At 37.7% G+C, this 12,807-nt stretch overlaps 1 pseudogene; it reads right to left on the bottom strand.

The window, feature by feature from the left end:
* Positions 1 to 7,092: 7,092 nt before the first annotated feature.
* Positions 7,093 to 8,006, bottom strand: LOC108298417 (annotated as a pseudogene).
* Positions 8,007 to 12,807: the final 4,801 nt, after the last annotated feature.

The raw sequence follows: 12,807 nt of genomic DNA, 5'->3' as shown, positions 1-12,807 counted from the left end.
ATCCCCAGATAGCTTGCTTTGCTCACAGGTTTGTGTTCAGTTATTTTTATTCAGCAGTAGTGATTGTCAGGCTCAAAACACAAAGGGCAATGTCCAAGTATTACTACTTTATTTCAATTTGGATTTTTTTTTTTGGTGTTAAAGTGAAGAGTGACTTAAATTGTTGGTTAATTTGTAGGTTAAGTGATTTTTCCTAAATGAAAATGGAGGAGTGGATTCCTGTATAGAATGCAAGCACCTCAATAACAATTCTTTTTGCCTGTTTCTTCACTGTTGTATCCCAAGGACATAGAAAAATGTCTTCCACATGGTAGGCACTCAGTGGCTATTGAATAAATGATGGTATAAAAAAAAGTATAAATTTTCCAAGTCAATTTAAACCCTGTAGGAATTGTAGCCAGTTAATAGAGCCATTCTTCAGGAGACATCATATGGAGCGAGAATGCCTTTGCTCACGTTGTCCTTCTGATTAAAACCCTTATTTTTTTCTGTACCTGTTTAAGAATATTTTTAAGACTCAAATTACATTTGTCTTCTATGAGGATGCACTGCCGTAAATACTATTTTCTTTGAAATCTTATTGCAACTGCAATCTATGTTATGCATGTTGTATTACTTATATATCTATATCATCTATCTATATAGATATATATATACAGTATAGATTAGATTTTTTTTTTTTTTTTTGAGAAGGAGCCTCTCTGTGTCACGCAGGATGGAGTGCCGTGGTGCCATCCTGGCTCATTGCAGTCTCCACCTGCTGGGTTCAAGCGACTTTCTGGCTCAGCCACCCGAGTAACTGGGACTACAGCCATGCTTCACCATGCCTGGGTAACTTTGCATTTTTGGTAAAGATGGGATTTCGCCATGTTTGCCAGGCTGGTCTCAAACTCCTGAGCTCAGGTGATCCACCTGACTCAGCCTCCCAAAGTGCTGGGATTACAGGCATGAGCCACCGAGCCTGGTGTGTGTTACAAATATTTTCAATTTTTTGTCTCAATTTCATTATGATATTGAGAAAAATGTGGGTCTTTAAGGCCATTTTTTTTTACATTTATTTGAAAATTTTCACACTACTTAGCACTTGCTTAGCAGATAATTGAGCTGCTTCTGGTTTCTCAATATTCTGTCATAAATTCGAAATTAGGATTCACTGCAGTTATCAGCTAAACATAGACAAAAACAACCTAAAGGAATACTTTTTAAAAACAAAAACCAAAAAACCCAAATTTTTTTATCCAATAAAATCAGAGCAAATGAATTACTCAAAATCATTTCAAATATAATTATTGGAATTACATAATGCTAAAATAGGGTTCTAATAGAATAAATACCTATAATTACAACTGTAGTTTGCTCCCTATGTCAGTTAAGATTTTCTACATGACAAATTGCTCCAAAGTTTAGTGGCTTACATCAAAATGCTTTAGTGTTGCTCTGGAAATGACAGGTTAGCTGGAAGTTTCTACTGATCTGGTCTTTGCTCACCTGATTTGTTCTGGGCTCACTCATGCATCTGTGGGCAGCTGACTGGCCAGCTGAGGGCTGGCTGGTGTAGGATGACCTCAGTTACTTCTGGGACAGTTAGTTCACTGTCCACTTGGCTGCTAGATCCATGTGTTTCTAATTCTCCATCAGGTTATCCCAGGCTATTCACATGGTGGCTGGGCGGAGTTCAGAGAAGTACAGGGGACTTAACTTGCAACTAAACACTGTCACCCCCGACACTCTATTAGATAAATCAAGGCAAAAGGCCAGCTCGGATTCAAGGGGTGGGAGAAATAGACTTCTGATCCTGATGAGCGGAGGTGTGAAGTCACATTACAAAGGGGGTAGGTGCAAAGAGGTGTAGAGAAGCAGAGCTCATGCTAATTTTTTATGCAAATTACATATTACCTTTAAAATTATTTTTTTATATTAGACTTCACAAAGTATCTGCAGAGAAGTTTCTGATATCAATTAGGGTGTTGGTACTAGATAGCCTTTAAGGTATTTTCCATCATTAGGATTCAACAATTCTATGATTTCACTCACAAAAATCAAGAGATGAAAAAGGGAAATTTCAATCAACAAAACACATATCAATTCATTCACGGCTGAAATTCTGTGAATCAGGAGATTTTTCCAGCATATGTTGCTTGGAGTTGGACTAGAGTTCATCCTTCCTGCTGCTTTTGTTACACGTTGTTGAATCATGTAACGTGACAATGGCTGTGCAAATAGCAACTAAAATTTTGGACAGGATGTAAACAGCCACCTGCAGTACAGACAACTACCAGCACAGCTGTTTCAGTCCTCGGAATAGACCACAAAGCCGGGGACCCAGAACTCAACCCGGACCATTACAACATCCCAATGTATTGCTGGGTCTGTTTCAAAGAGCTGGATGGCTTTTTCTTTTAGCTTAGTCATGGCTACTTACTTGACTGTTTATGAGGTGCAGAAAGAAGTATTTTGCTGTAGCGCAGCACTGCCTTGGGAATTCCTTGAAAGGAAATCAAGGACTATACTAAACTTGACCGATGGATTTTAAATGGTTTGCTGAGTCTTCAGAGCAGAAGTCATGTTCACATAAGAAACAGTACCCTAGAGGAGCACAGCCCCATTGGTGATATAAGTAGCCTTCATGTTAACAGAGGTGAGTCAATCACTGGTACCTTAAGTTGGTCAGATTTTCTAAGTAGAGAGAAATAATTTCTGCAAAGCAGGCTGGAGTGTTTCTGAAAGAACAGAAGACACACTAGGAATGAGAGTCTTGAAATTATTACCCGTGTCTGATGAGCTGCACCTAGCTGATAAGGATATAATGGCCTCAATGGAAGCACTTTGGTGAGCAGGGTTAAGATCCAATTTTTCTAAGACTAAAGGTTGGAGTTAACAATGTAAAGGTAATTTAAGTACCAGACAAGACCTCTAAAAGAGAATCAGCCTTCTGAAATATTTATGTAATGTTTGTCAACCTTTGCTCAATATTATTTTCTAAAGAGCCTTTTTACACATTTAGTTTCTAATTGCCACACCCAAGAAATTTTAATACCATATAGATGCACACCTGTTCATGTACCATGTGTAGAACCATGATTATACATAAAGAGGTTAAGACATTTTCAATGCATAAGAATAGATTTTTGCCCCTGTGGGGGTGATGCCACTCCTGTTGAGAATGCATGTTTTAAAGAGAAGGCTATGAAACGCATGGCAGCAGGATTGGATGGAGGATGACAGAGCAACAATCACTTAATTCAAAGTGGTAGAAATGATCTGAAGAAAATGCACAAGAGAATTTTGTTTCTCTTTAAGCAACCGAAGACCTTAGGTGTCACTGGTAAAAACGGGAAGAAGCATGTTGAGAAATCGGTCTCTTGTCAATATGGTATGCTACAGTACAGTAGTAGGCAAGATTAAAGAAGATCAAACAAAGGAATAGGATGACGGAGAAACACAAAATTGATTTTGTTTGTCCATGCTGGGTGGCAGTTTTCTACTCCCTAGAGCTTTCTGATTTTAGAAGACAGTTAAGAATCCTCAATTGAAAGTCTCCCAATTCAACCAACATTCAGCTACTAAAAGAAGATGCTATTCAGTGGTCAAAAGAAAATGATGTCTGTCTATTTAAGAAACATGAATCCAGGGATCAACTTCCTGGAATTTTACTGCTATGCTGGTTGTTACCGTACCTGGTAAGGTTGTTTCCTTAAAAGGGTAAAGGTAGATTTTTTAATGGGGTTTCTTTAAGAAGACTACATTTCCTTGTTCAGGGTCATGAGTAGTTATTTTAGAAATTATTTTTGTACCAGTTTAATGGTAAGACTGATGATATCTAGTCATATCCATTTACCATAGGGAAGTATCCTAAATTCATGGGATGGCCTGGTATTAATCCTAAGAAAGAATCTATGTATGTCATCAAGGCTTATGGCAATATTTTAGGCCATGGAAGTTCTAAAGTCTCTGAGAGCATTGCCAATTTTTGGTTTTGAATTCATTTGTTATCTCTACTTTTACCAAACATTGCATATAGAAACAATGAAGTTTTTGAGCAGAAAGTAAAGCGTTACCAAGGTATTTAATAACATTCTCAGTGAAAGGTAGTCCTCAAAATAAACAATGACCAAGCACACTACAACACACCTATTATTTGTATAAATGTTGATCTTTGTTTCTTTTTTTACCTGAGAGGCTCGTATGAGGACAACCAACTCAGTTACACGAACTGATATAAATTCCAGGAGAGTCTCATGTTCCAAGATTGAATTTGAATCTGTAATTGTATAACCTGCTTGATAATTTCAAGTTTTTGTTTTTAAATGCAAACCATTATAAAACAAAACTCAATGCGGATTACTCAAGGAAATCTACAGTAAGCCTATGTAAAGCCTAGATAATATTTTCAACAGATTAAATCATTGAAAGAGTTTTTTTTTCTTTAATAGAGAAAGGAGTGCTCCTGGGTTCAGCATGTTGCAGTGGTGGATACTGATATGTGAAGACGAGAGAAATAAAACAGGAACTTTAATATAACTGCAAGGTTATTGATATATCTCATAAGGTATAAGAAAAGTGCCCTGGCTGGGTGCAGTGACTCACACCTGTAATCCCAGCACTTTGGGAGGCCGAGGCAGGCAGATCATCTGAGGTCAGGAGTTCGAGACCAGCCTGGCCAACATGGCGAAAGCCCGTCTCTACTAAAAATACAAAAAAAATTAGCCAGGCATGATGGCAGGTACCTGTAATCCCAGCCACTGGGGAGGCTGAGGCAGGAGAATCACTTGAATCTGGGAGGCGGAAGTTGCAGTGAGTTGAGATTGTGCCATTATACTCCAGCCTGGGCGACAAGAGCGAAACACAATTATACCAGGCTCTGCTTAAATATGAGTATGCTTCTTTTAATTTGAAAAGTATACAGTCATTGAAACATATTTATATTGTATCTTTCAACATATGTAATCTAAGAAGACAGCCCTTTCTTCTAGATTGACCAGTTTTTTAAATTTTGACTTATGCTTGTTAAACCAAAGTATTTTCACAGTGGCTGTACAATGATCAAATTTTGAATACAAAGTAGATTATTCTTATTACTCTTTCCTCATTTCTTTGAATAAAACAAAGGAACAAATATGTTTTTGGGAGCTTTTCCAAGAAACCTGAAAATTTGATTATACATAAAAAGAATTCACAACCATTCTATTATTTCTCATTTGGGACCTAAATTTCAGAAAGGCAAAATTGAGTATGGTCAAAAGAAACAAGACATAAACACAATACTGTGTTTTATAGATACCCCACCACAGGGGCAAAGATTAGCAGGAACTTTTAATATTTCCAAAGACAAGTTGTTTGTTAAAATACATCAAGAGCAAAGTTAACAGAATAGATTGCTAGAAAAAAAAAAATAAGTATCTGTTATCCAAACATAGAAAACTTGGTCATTTAACAGAAAAAAGGACAAATCTAATTTTACTGATGTGAACTATTTATGTGAAAATTTACAGTAAAGAATTTAACATGTTTCCATGCATACATTTTCACATATAAAGATACATATATGTGCAAATAGATGACAGATTTAACTAAAGCTTTAAAAAAATAATAATTTACTGATCAATATGTTAAATAAGGCAATGTCTATGTGATATTGAATTTGCCATCTAATAAAGTATTAAAATGTCCTTAATTAACAGATACTAATTAGTATCTTATATATGTATACATGTTTCTCTGTAAATAATGAACCAAAAATGTTCAATCATTTACATTAATTCCCAAGTTCAACCATGCTGATTTTTTTTTTTTACTATTAAAAGACACTTTATTAATTTACAAGAATTACCAGCAACTTAACCAAAAATTAGGTGAAGTATCTGAATATAGTTTACAGAAAAAGAAGTATAAATAACTCTTAAACATATGAAAAGATGTTCGAGTGTTCCAGTTAAAAAAATACAAATTAAAACCACACTTTTTTCACTTATCAGACTGGCCAAGATCAAAGTGCCCGGATCACAGGGTATAACATGGTTGTATCATGGGAGGCGACACTTTCTTCCATTGATGGTAGGGATGTGGATGGGTATGAGCATGGGAAGGGTGATATAGCCCAATCTACAAAAATTATAAATGTACATACCCGTAAACCCAGGAATTCCCTTTCTAGGAGTTTATCAACCTAAAGTTCACTGTTAGGGAAGTGGTTAAAAATTATGCCATGTCTATATAACAGAACATTATATGTGGCTGTCAAGATGAGAAAGGTTAGTATGTATGTGTGGAATGATCTCCAAGAAATAATTTGGAATAAAAAAACGCAAGATGTAGAACAGTATGCAGAGCGCAGCACTGTTTGTGTTAAAAATGTATATTTTATGCAATGATACACATTTTATTATGTAATTTATACATGGATATATAAGTAAATGACTATATGTACAATCTCAAGACTACCTCTGGAAGGGTATATACAAGATAATGTTAATCTCCAGAGTAAGCAAAACCAACCAGAGTAGGGAAAAGATGTATAGGGAGACTTACTTTTTACGATGTAACCTTTTAATACCTTTTGAGTTGTAAAATATTATCAATCTAAAAATAAAATCAGGCCTTTTTTTTTTTTTTTTTTTCCTAAAGCCAGGGTCTTGCGCTGTCACTTGGGCTGGATGGAGTCGCGCCATCACAGCTCAGAATAGGCTCAGCAACCCTCTCACATCAGTCTCCCAAGGCACTGGGACTGCAGGCCTCAGCCAGCATGGCTGGCCCAGAAATACCTGATACATGCAAAACATTTCTATAAGTGAGGCTATATTGGGTCTTTATAAAAAGAATAGAGAAAGGAAACTCATTCAGAGAATAGTTGGTGAATTAATGAACATCTTCATCAATATTTATCACTTCTCCCATTGCAGTTTGAGTAGAAGCTCTTTTGCATTCAGCAGCTGGATATTTCAGAGGCCAAGGCATGCTGATGCATGCTCCAGGTCAAAGGTCTGAAAACATTTTCTGCAGAGGGACAGACAGACTTCGAAGACCACATATGGTTTCTGTAGAATGTTCTTTGTTTATTTCACAGTCCTTTACAACTGTGAAAACCACATTAGCTCAAGTCTGCATGTAGCCTGTGGGTAGGTCCTGAAGTGTGGTTCCATAATCAGAAGCATCAGTGTCACTTATCACCATCTTAAGGCATTCAGGATTGTCTTGAATAAGTGGTTCAGCTTGTACCGTTTTACTTAAGAAATTCTTTGATATAAGAGGAAACCTGACTTTAGCAAGGATATCAACCATAAATGGCTGGCGATTAGGTTCATCGTATTTCAACCACCTGACTGCAGCATCATAAACCTGATCCTCTGCTCTCCAGTCAGAGTCTCCTGGTTGAGAAGATGTGTTACTCGCTTGACATTGAGTTGAAGAAATCGGTCAGTTTTTTTGTAAACTTCAGTAAAATGCTGATGAATAAAATCATCTGTAGTTGCTTTCAATTCAGGACAATCTAGACACGCCGCCAGCACACTTATACCAAGCCAGTCTGAAGCATCAACTTGTTCTTTCAAAAAATCAACACACATTTTTTTCACAGGTTCAATCTGATGTTGGTTTGCTGCATCCAACAAAGACAACATTGTTGCTATTCACGGAAATTCTAGCAGTATAAACAAATTCCACAAGTTGTTCAATAACATCAGGTTCAGCAACTTTGAGTTGTACTTCAAGACTTTGATTCAAGCATGTTAGTTGTGAACATTAAGTTAAAAAAATGACTGGCTGCAGCGAGAACAGCACGATGAGCAGGTATCTTTCTTTCCTGGAACCATGAGGATCACATCACACAATGCTTTCTGTTTCCGCGTATTATTCACGACGCCCATGAAACCCGCCAACAATTTAGCCTCTTCCTGAGCAGCAAGTTTCTTCTCGGTCTTCTTTTTTTTTTTTTTTTTTTTCTTAATGTGCAATCGGTAAAACAATTTATTAAAATTTGAATAATGCGCAAGAATATTACTCTGAACCATCTGTCTCATGCATCACAACAGTTTTATAAGTCAACCACAAAAGCCTCTCTGGGTGGATTTTCTTCACACACCTTACATTTCAGTGTCCTTAATCTTCTATGGAAAAGTATATAAATGACGTTCTCCTAATACAGAACCTCTCAAAGCTCTCAGCGGTAGAAATTGACCACATGCTTTCGCATACACACAAGGAATAAGACACAGCAATGAGTGACTTGCGAGTTGAATTACATCAAAGTTCTTGCTCCTCTTCTCCACCCCAGCGGCTGCCATCCTCCCTCATCTCGGTTCACGCCCGGGGCTCGCGGGCACTCTCTGGGCACTCCCGGGACCTTGTCGACCAAACAAGGCGATCAGGACTGCGGCTGCAGCGCTCAGTTCTGGAACCCGCGGCAGTGGCGGCTCCACAGCTGCGAAAAACAAGGCCCAGGGCCGCAGGAGGGCTCAGGGAGCGGCGCTGCCACTGGGCTGCATCCCCCCGCAGAACCCCAACCTGGTCGAGGAGCCTGCGCACCAATAATTCTTTATATAAATTTTCCTGTTCTTGTAAACAGTGCTGCAGTGAACATTCATGTGCACGTGTCCTTATAGTAGAACGATTTGTAATCCTTTGGATATATACCCAGTAATGGGATTGCTGGGTCCAATGGAATTTCTATTTCTAGGTCATTGAGGAATCGCCACACTGTCTTACACAATAGTTGTACTAATTTACACTCCCACCAACAGTGTAAAAGTGTTCCTATTTCTCCACATCCTTTCCAGCATCTGTCTCCAGGTTTTTTAATGATCGCCATTCTAACTGGCGTGAGATGGTATCTCAATGTAGTTTCGATTTGCATTTCTCTAATGACCAGTGATGATGAGCATTTTTTCATAGCAAAGACTTGCAACCAACCCAAATGCCCATCAATGATAGACTGGACAGGGAAAATGTGGTACATATACACCATGGAATATTATGCAGCCATCAAAAACGATGAGTTCGTGTCCTTTGCACGGACATGGATGAACCTGGAAATCATCATTCTCAGCTGACACAAGAACAGAAAATCAAACACCGCATATTCTCACTCATAGGCGGGTGTTGAACAATGAGAACACATGGACACAGGGAGGGGAACACTACACACTAGGGTCTGTTGTGGGGAAATAGGGGAGGGACAGTGGGGGGTGGGGAGTTGGGGAGAGAGAGCATGGGGAGAAATGCCAGATATAGGCGAAGGGGAGGAAGGCAGCAAATCACGCTTCCACGTGTGTACCTATGCAACAATCTTCCATGTTCTTCACATGTACCCCAAAACCTAAAATGCAATAAAAAAAAAGAAAGAAAGAAAAATTTTCCTGTTCAATTGCCAGTATAATTTCTATCTCCTAAATGGATTCTGACCAATACAAACACCAAATTAGTTTCATTGCTCATTCAGCATGTCTGCATTTGGCAGTGCTGATATATTTTCTCAGAATTTGAATGGAAAAAATATGCTATATTACAAAATTTACTCAATATTCGAAAATAATCAGAACCTACAAACCCCGAACCTGTTTGGACAATTCAAATTAAATATACGTGTCTTCAGGCTAAATTTTGCACTTTCACTTCAAACCTAGTATAAACTGAATTTTAATACAATCTATAAGCAGAATATCTTCAACATTGCTTTGTTTAATTCTCCAAGGATTATCTAGATAAGTATTCTCAATATTTACAAAATATAATAATACTTAAACCCCTACAAGAAAATAATCTTCTAAATAGAATCTAAAAATTTACCTACATAGATGTGATTTCTTACCTTTAAATTCTTGATAACATAGCAACAGTTTTCGTGGTGGGCACTGATGTGGGCAGGCCTGTAACATCACAAAATAAATAGCCCTCATTCTTTACTCTCACAAGACAGAGCTGTGGCTGTGATAACTTGGAAAAAATCAGAAATCACAGAATGCAAAGTTATTTTTACATTCTTTCTCACATTAATATTAAGTTATTTTGGACCAAGTTTTTATGAACTGATTAGTCCATCTATTTATTATCATCAGGTTATTATTAAATATTTACTATCAAGAAGGTGCATATTGGCATTCAGTGGGTTGCAAGGTATGGCCACAGTTAGGTACAACAATACATTACATAGGTCTTGCCCACTCATAATCCGTAATCCATTGCAGTACAAATAGTTTATGAGAAAAAAAGTTTAAATTGCAGTTTTCTTTTTATACCCCAAAGAACCCCTTTCTACTTACAACCTGAGTTCAACCACGTGCACAGACCATTTTTTTTTTCTTTTTCTTTTTTTGCTTTTATTTTAGGTTTGTTGGATAAGTAAGCTCATGTCACAGGGTTTGTTGTACAGAGTGTTTCATGACGCAGATTCTAAGCCTGGCACTCAATAGTTGTTTTTCTGCTCTTCTCCCTTCTCCCACCCTCTACCCTTAAAGAGGCTCCAGTGTCTGTTTTTCCCTTTGTGTTCATGAGTTCTTACCATTTCGCTCCCACTTACAGGTGAGAACATGCAGTATTTGGTTTTCTGTTCCTGTGTTAGTTTGCGAAAGATAGTGGCCTCCAGTTTTATCCATGTTCCTGCAAAAGACATGCTCTCATTCTTTTTTATGGCTGTGTAGTATTCCATGGTGTATATGTACCACATTTTCTTTATCCCATCTGTTATTGATGGAAATTTAGGTTAATTTCATGGCTTTGCTGTTTTATTGTGCAGCAATGAACATTCGTGTGCATGTGTCTTTATGGCAGAATGATTTACATTCCTTTGAGTATATACCCAGTAACCGGACTGCTGGGTTGAATGGTAGCTCTGTTTTTAGCTCTTAGAGGAAATGCCATACTGTTTTCCACAATGGTTGAATGAATTTACATTCCTGCCAATAGTGTATAAGTATTTCCTTTTCTCTGCAATCTCCCCAGCATCTGTTACTTTTTGACTTTTTAATAATAGCATCTTATGTTCATTAAATTCTACAAAAAGCCATGACTGGTAACGAACTCAGAGACTAATTTAACTATTGGCAACTAACTCAACTAAGGAAAACAGGCTTCAGAGGTAAAGTAATACATGAGAATCACAGGAGTATCAAAAATTTCAGAATTAGAATAGAAATATTTGAATATTAGGGCAGACCACATGACATATACAACCTAAGAAAGCAATATTCTTAGTGGTTAAGAAGTATGGTCCCTGAAGCCAGGCTGATGAGTTCTTATCCTGAATCTGCCCCTTATTAGCTACCTGACCTTGAACGGTTTAATCCCTCTATTCCCTCAGTTTCCTCATTTGCAAAACAGGTACAATAGCAATAGTAATTACCATTGAGGACTGACAGTGGGCTTCAACGGAGGTTCACACATAAAGCACTTAGAAGTATCTGGAACACTTTAACTGTTCAGTGTGTAATGACTTTAATTATTGTAGAACTTTGCTTTAGGAAACATCTTGGAAGACATCTTTCCCAGCCTTTTACCACAGTCGGCAATTAAAAAAAAATTCCTCACAGGCAAATTGACGTCTATCTCAGCATATATAATAACGAGGCATTTTGATTACAGAACTGCTCTGCAATAAACGGGAGTTTTAACATAAAAATTGAAAGTACTCACTTTTCAATGTATGTCTCCAACCAAAATTTAGAGAAACCTTTGTCAACTGAGTTATATGAGAAAATTGCTTAATTGCTTAACTCCACAGAGAATGTTTCAAGAGACTATTTGACGCATAAATAGTCCCATTCAGGATACACAGGAGAGAATGGTACTATTTATGCATCAATAAATGTAATGTTAGTTTATTACATTCAGCGGATGTATTGGAGAATTCGGGATAATTCTGTTACAGAACTATGGATGATAAGGGCTAATTTAGAGTTCCTAGCTTCTTTTTCTTTTCTTTAATTTTCCTAGAACTTTTAGAAGTGATCAGCCTGGTACCATTCTATAGCAGTGGAAATTTATGGTCCCCAAATGCTTGCTGTCAATGAGCACTTTGTCAGTGGAGAACAGGAGATTATTTGATTTATCTTTTCACCAGTGTGTGATATGACCTGCTGAATTTTCACTCCTCAATATTTGTATAATTTCCATTGGAGTCCGCTTCAGTTAGGCAGACACCCATCCCTAAGGTCTCCCTCCTATCTTCCTCAAAGATACCCAGCCGGACTACCAAAGCACATGAGCTCCTGGAAAGAGAAATATCTAAATATTCTATAAAAGATTGAATAGTGCCTCACTAATAACATTTGAGGTGAGAGGCAAAGATTATGACTATCAGGAACAACTAGAATTTGGGGCCAAACTGTCTTCATTGTAGGTCTAACAGAGACCAGATCCATCTTCTGGTTATGTATCCAGCTTCCAAATGTGTAGGTGTAACTGGCATGTCCAGCAATGATCAGAATTCCCACTGTGGCTCCTGGATGTGTGGAATAAACACATTGGAGTAGATGTGAAAAGTTTCTGCCTATCTTATCCTCAGTGAACTAGAAGTTGCTATTATACTCACGCTTCCCTGAAAATAGACTCTTCCGTGGCCTGCTCATTTCACTTCTTTCTGATTCCCAGTCTCAGAACAGCGCTTCTCATTGGTTGAGCCTGTCATTTACCTGCCCCCTGGATTCAAGGTAATCTGGGAATGGAGTCTTCCAACTTCTTTATTGGAAGTGAAACACATATGTTGGGAAATTACCAAAGCATATGACAAGTCCACAAACGGCCTGAGGTAAAGATGTACACTATTTTACAAGCCTTAACAAATGTGTAACAAGATGATCAGGAATTTAGAACAAGACA

The sequence above is a fragment of the Cebus imitator genome, unplaced genomic scaffold, assembly GCF_001604975.1.
Source record: "Cebus imitator isolate Cc_AM_T3 unplaced genomic scaffold, Cebus_imitator-1.0 Scaffold956, whole genome shotgun sequence".
Lineage (NCBI taxonomy): Eukaryota > Metazoa > Chordata > Mammalia > Primates > Cebidae > Cebus > Cebus imitator.
The sequence above is the reverse complement of the archived record's forward strand: the minus strand, read 5'-3'. Positions and strand labels throughout refer to the sequence as shown.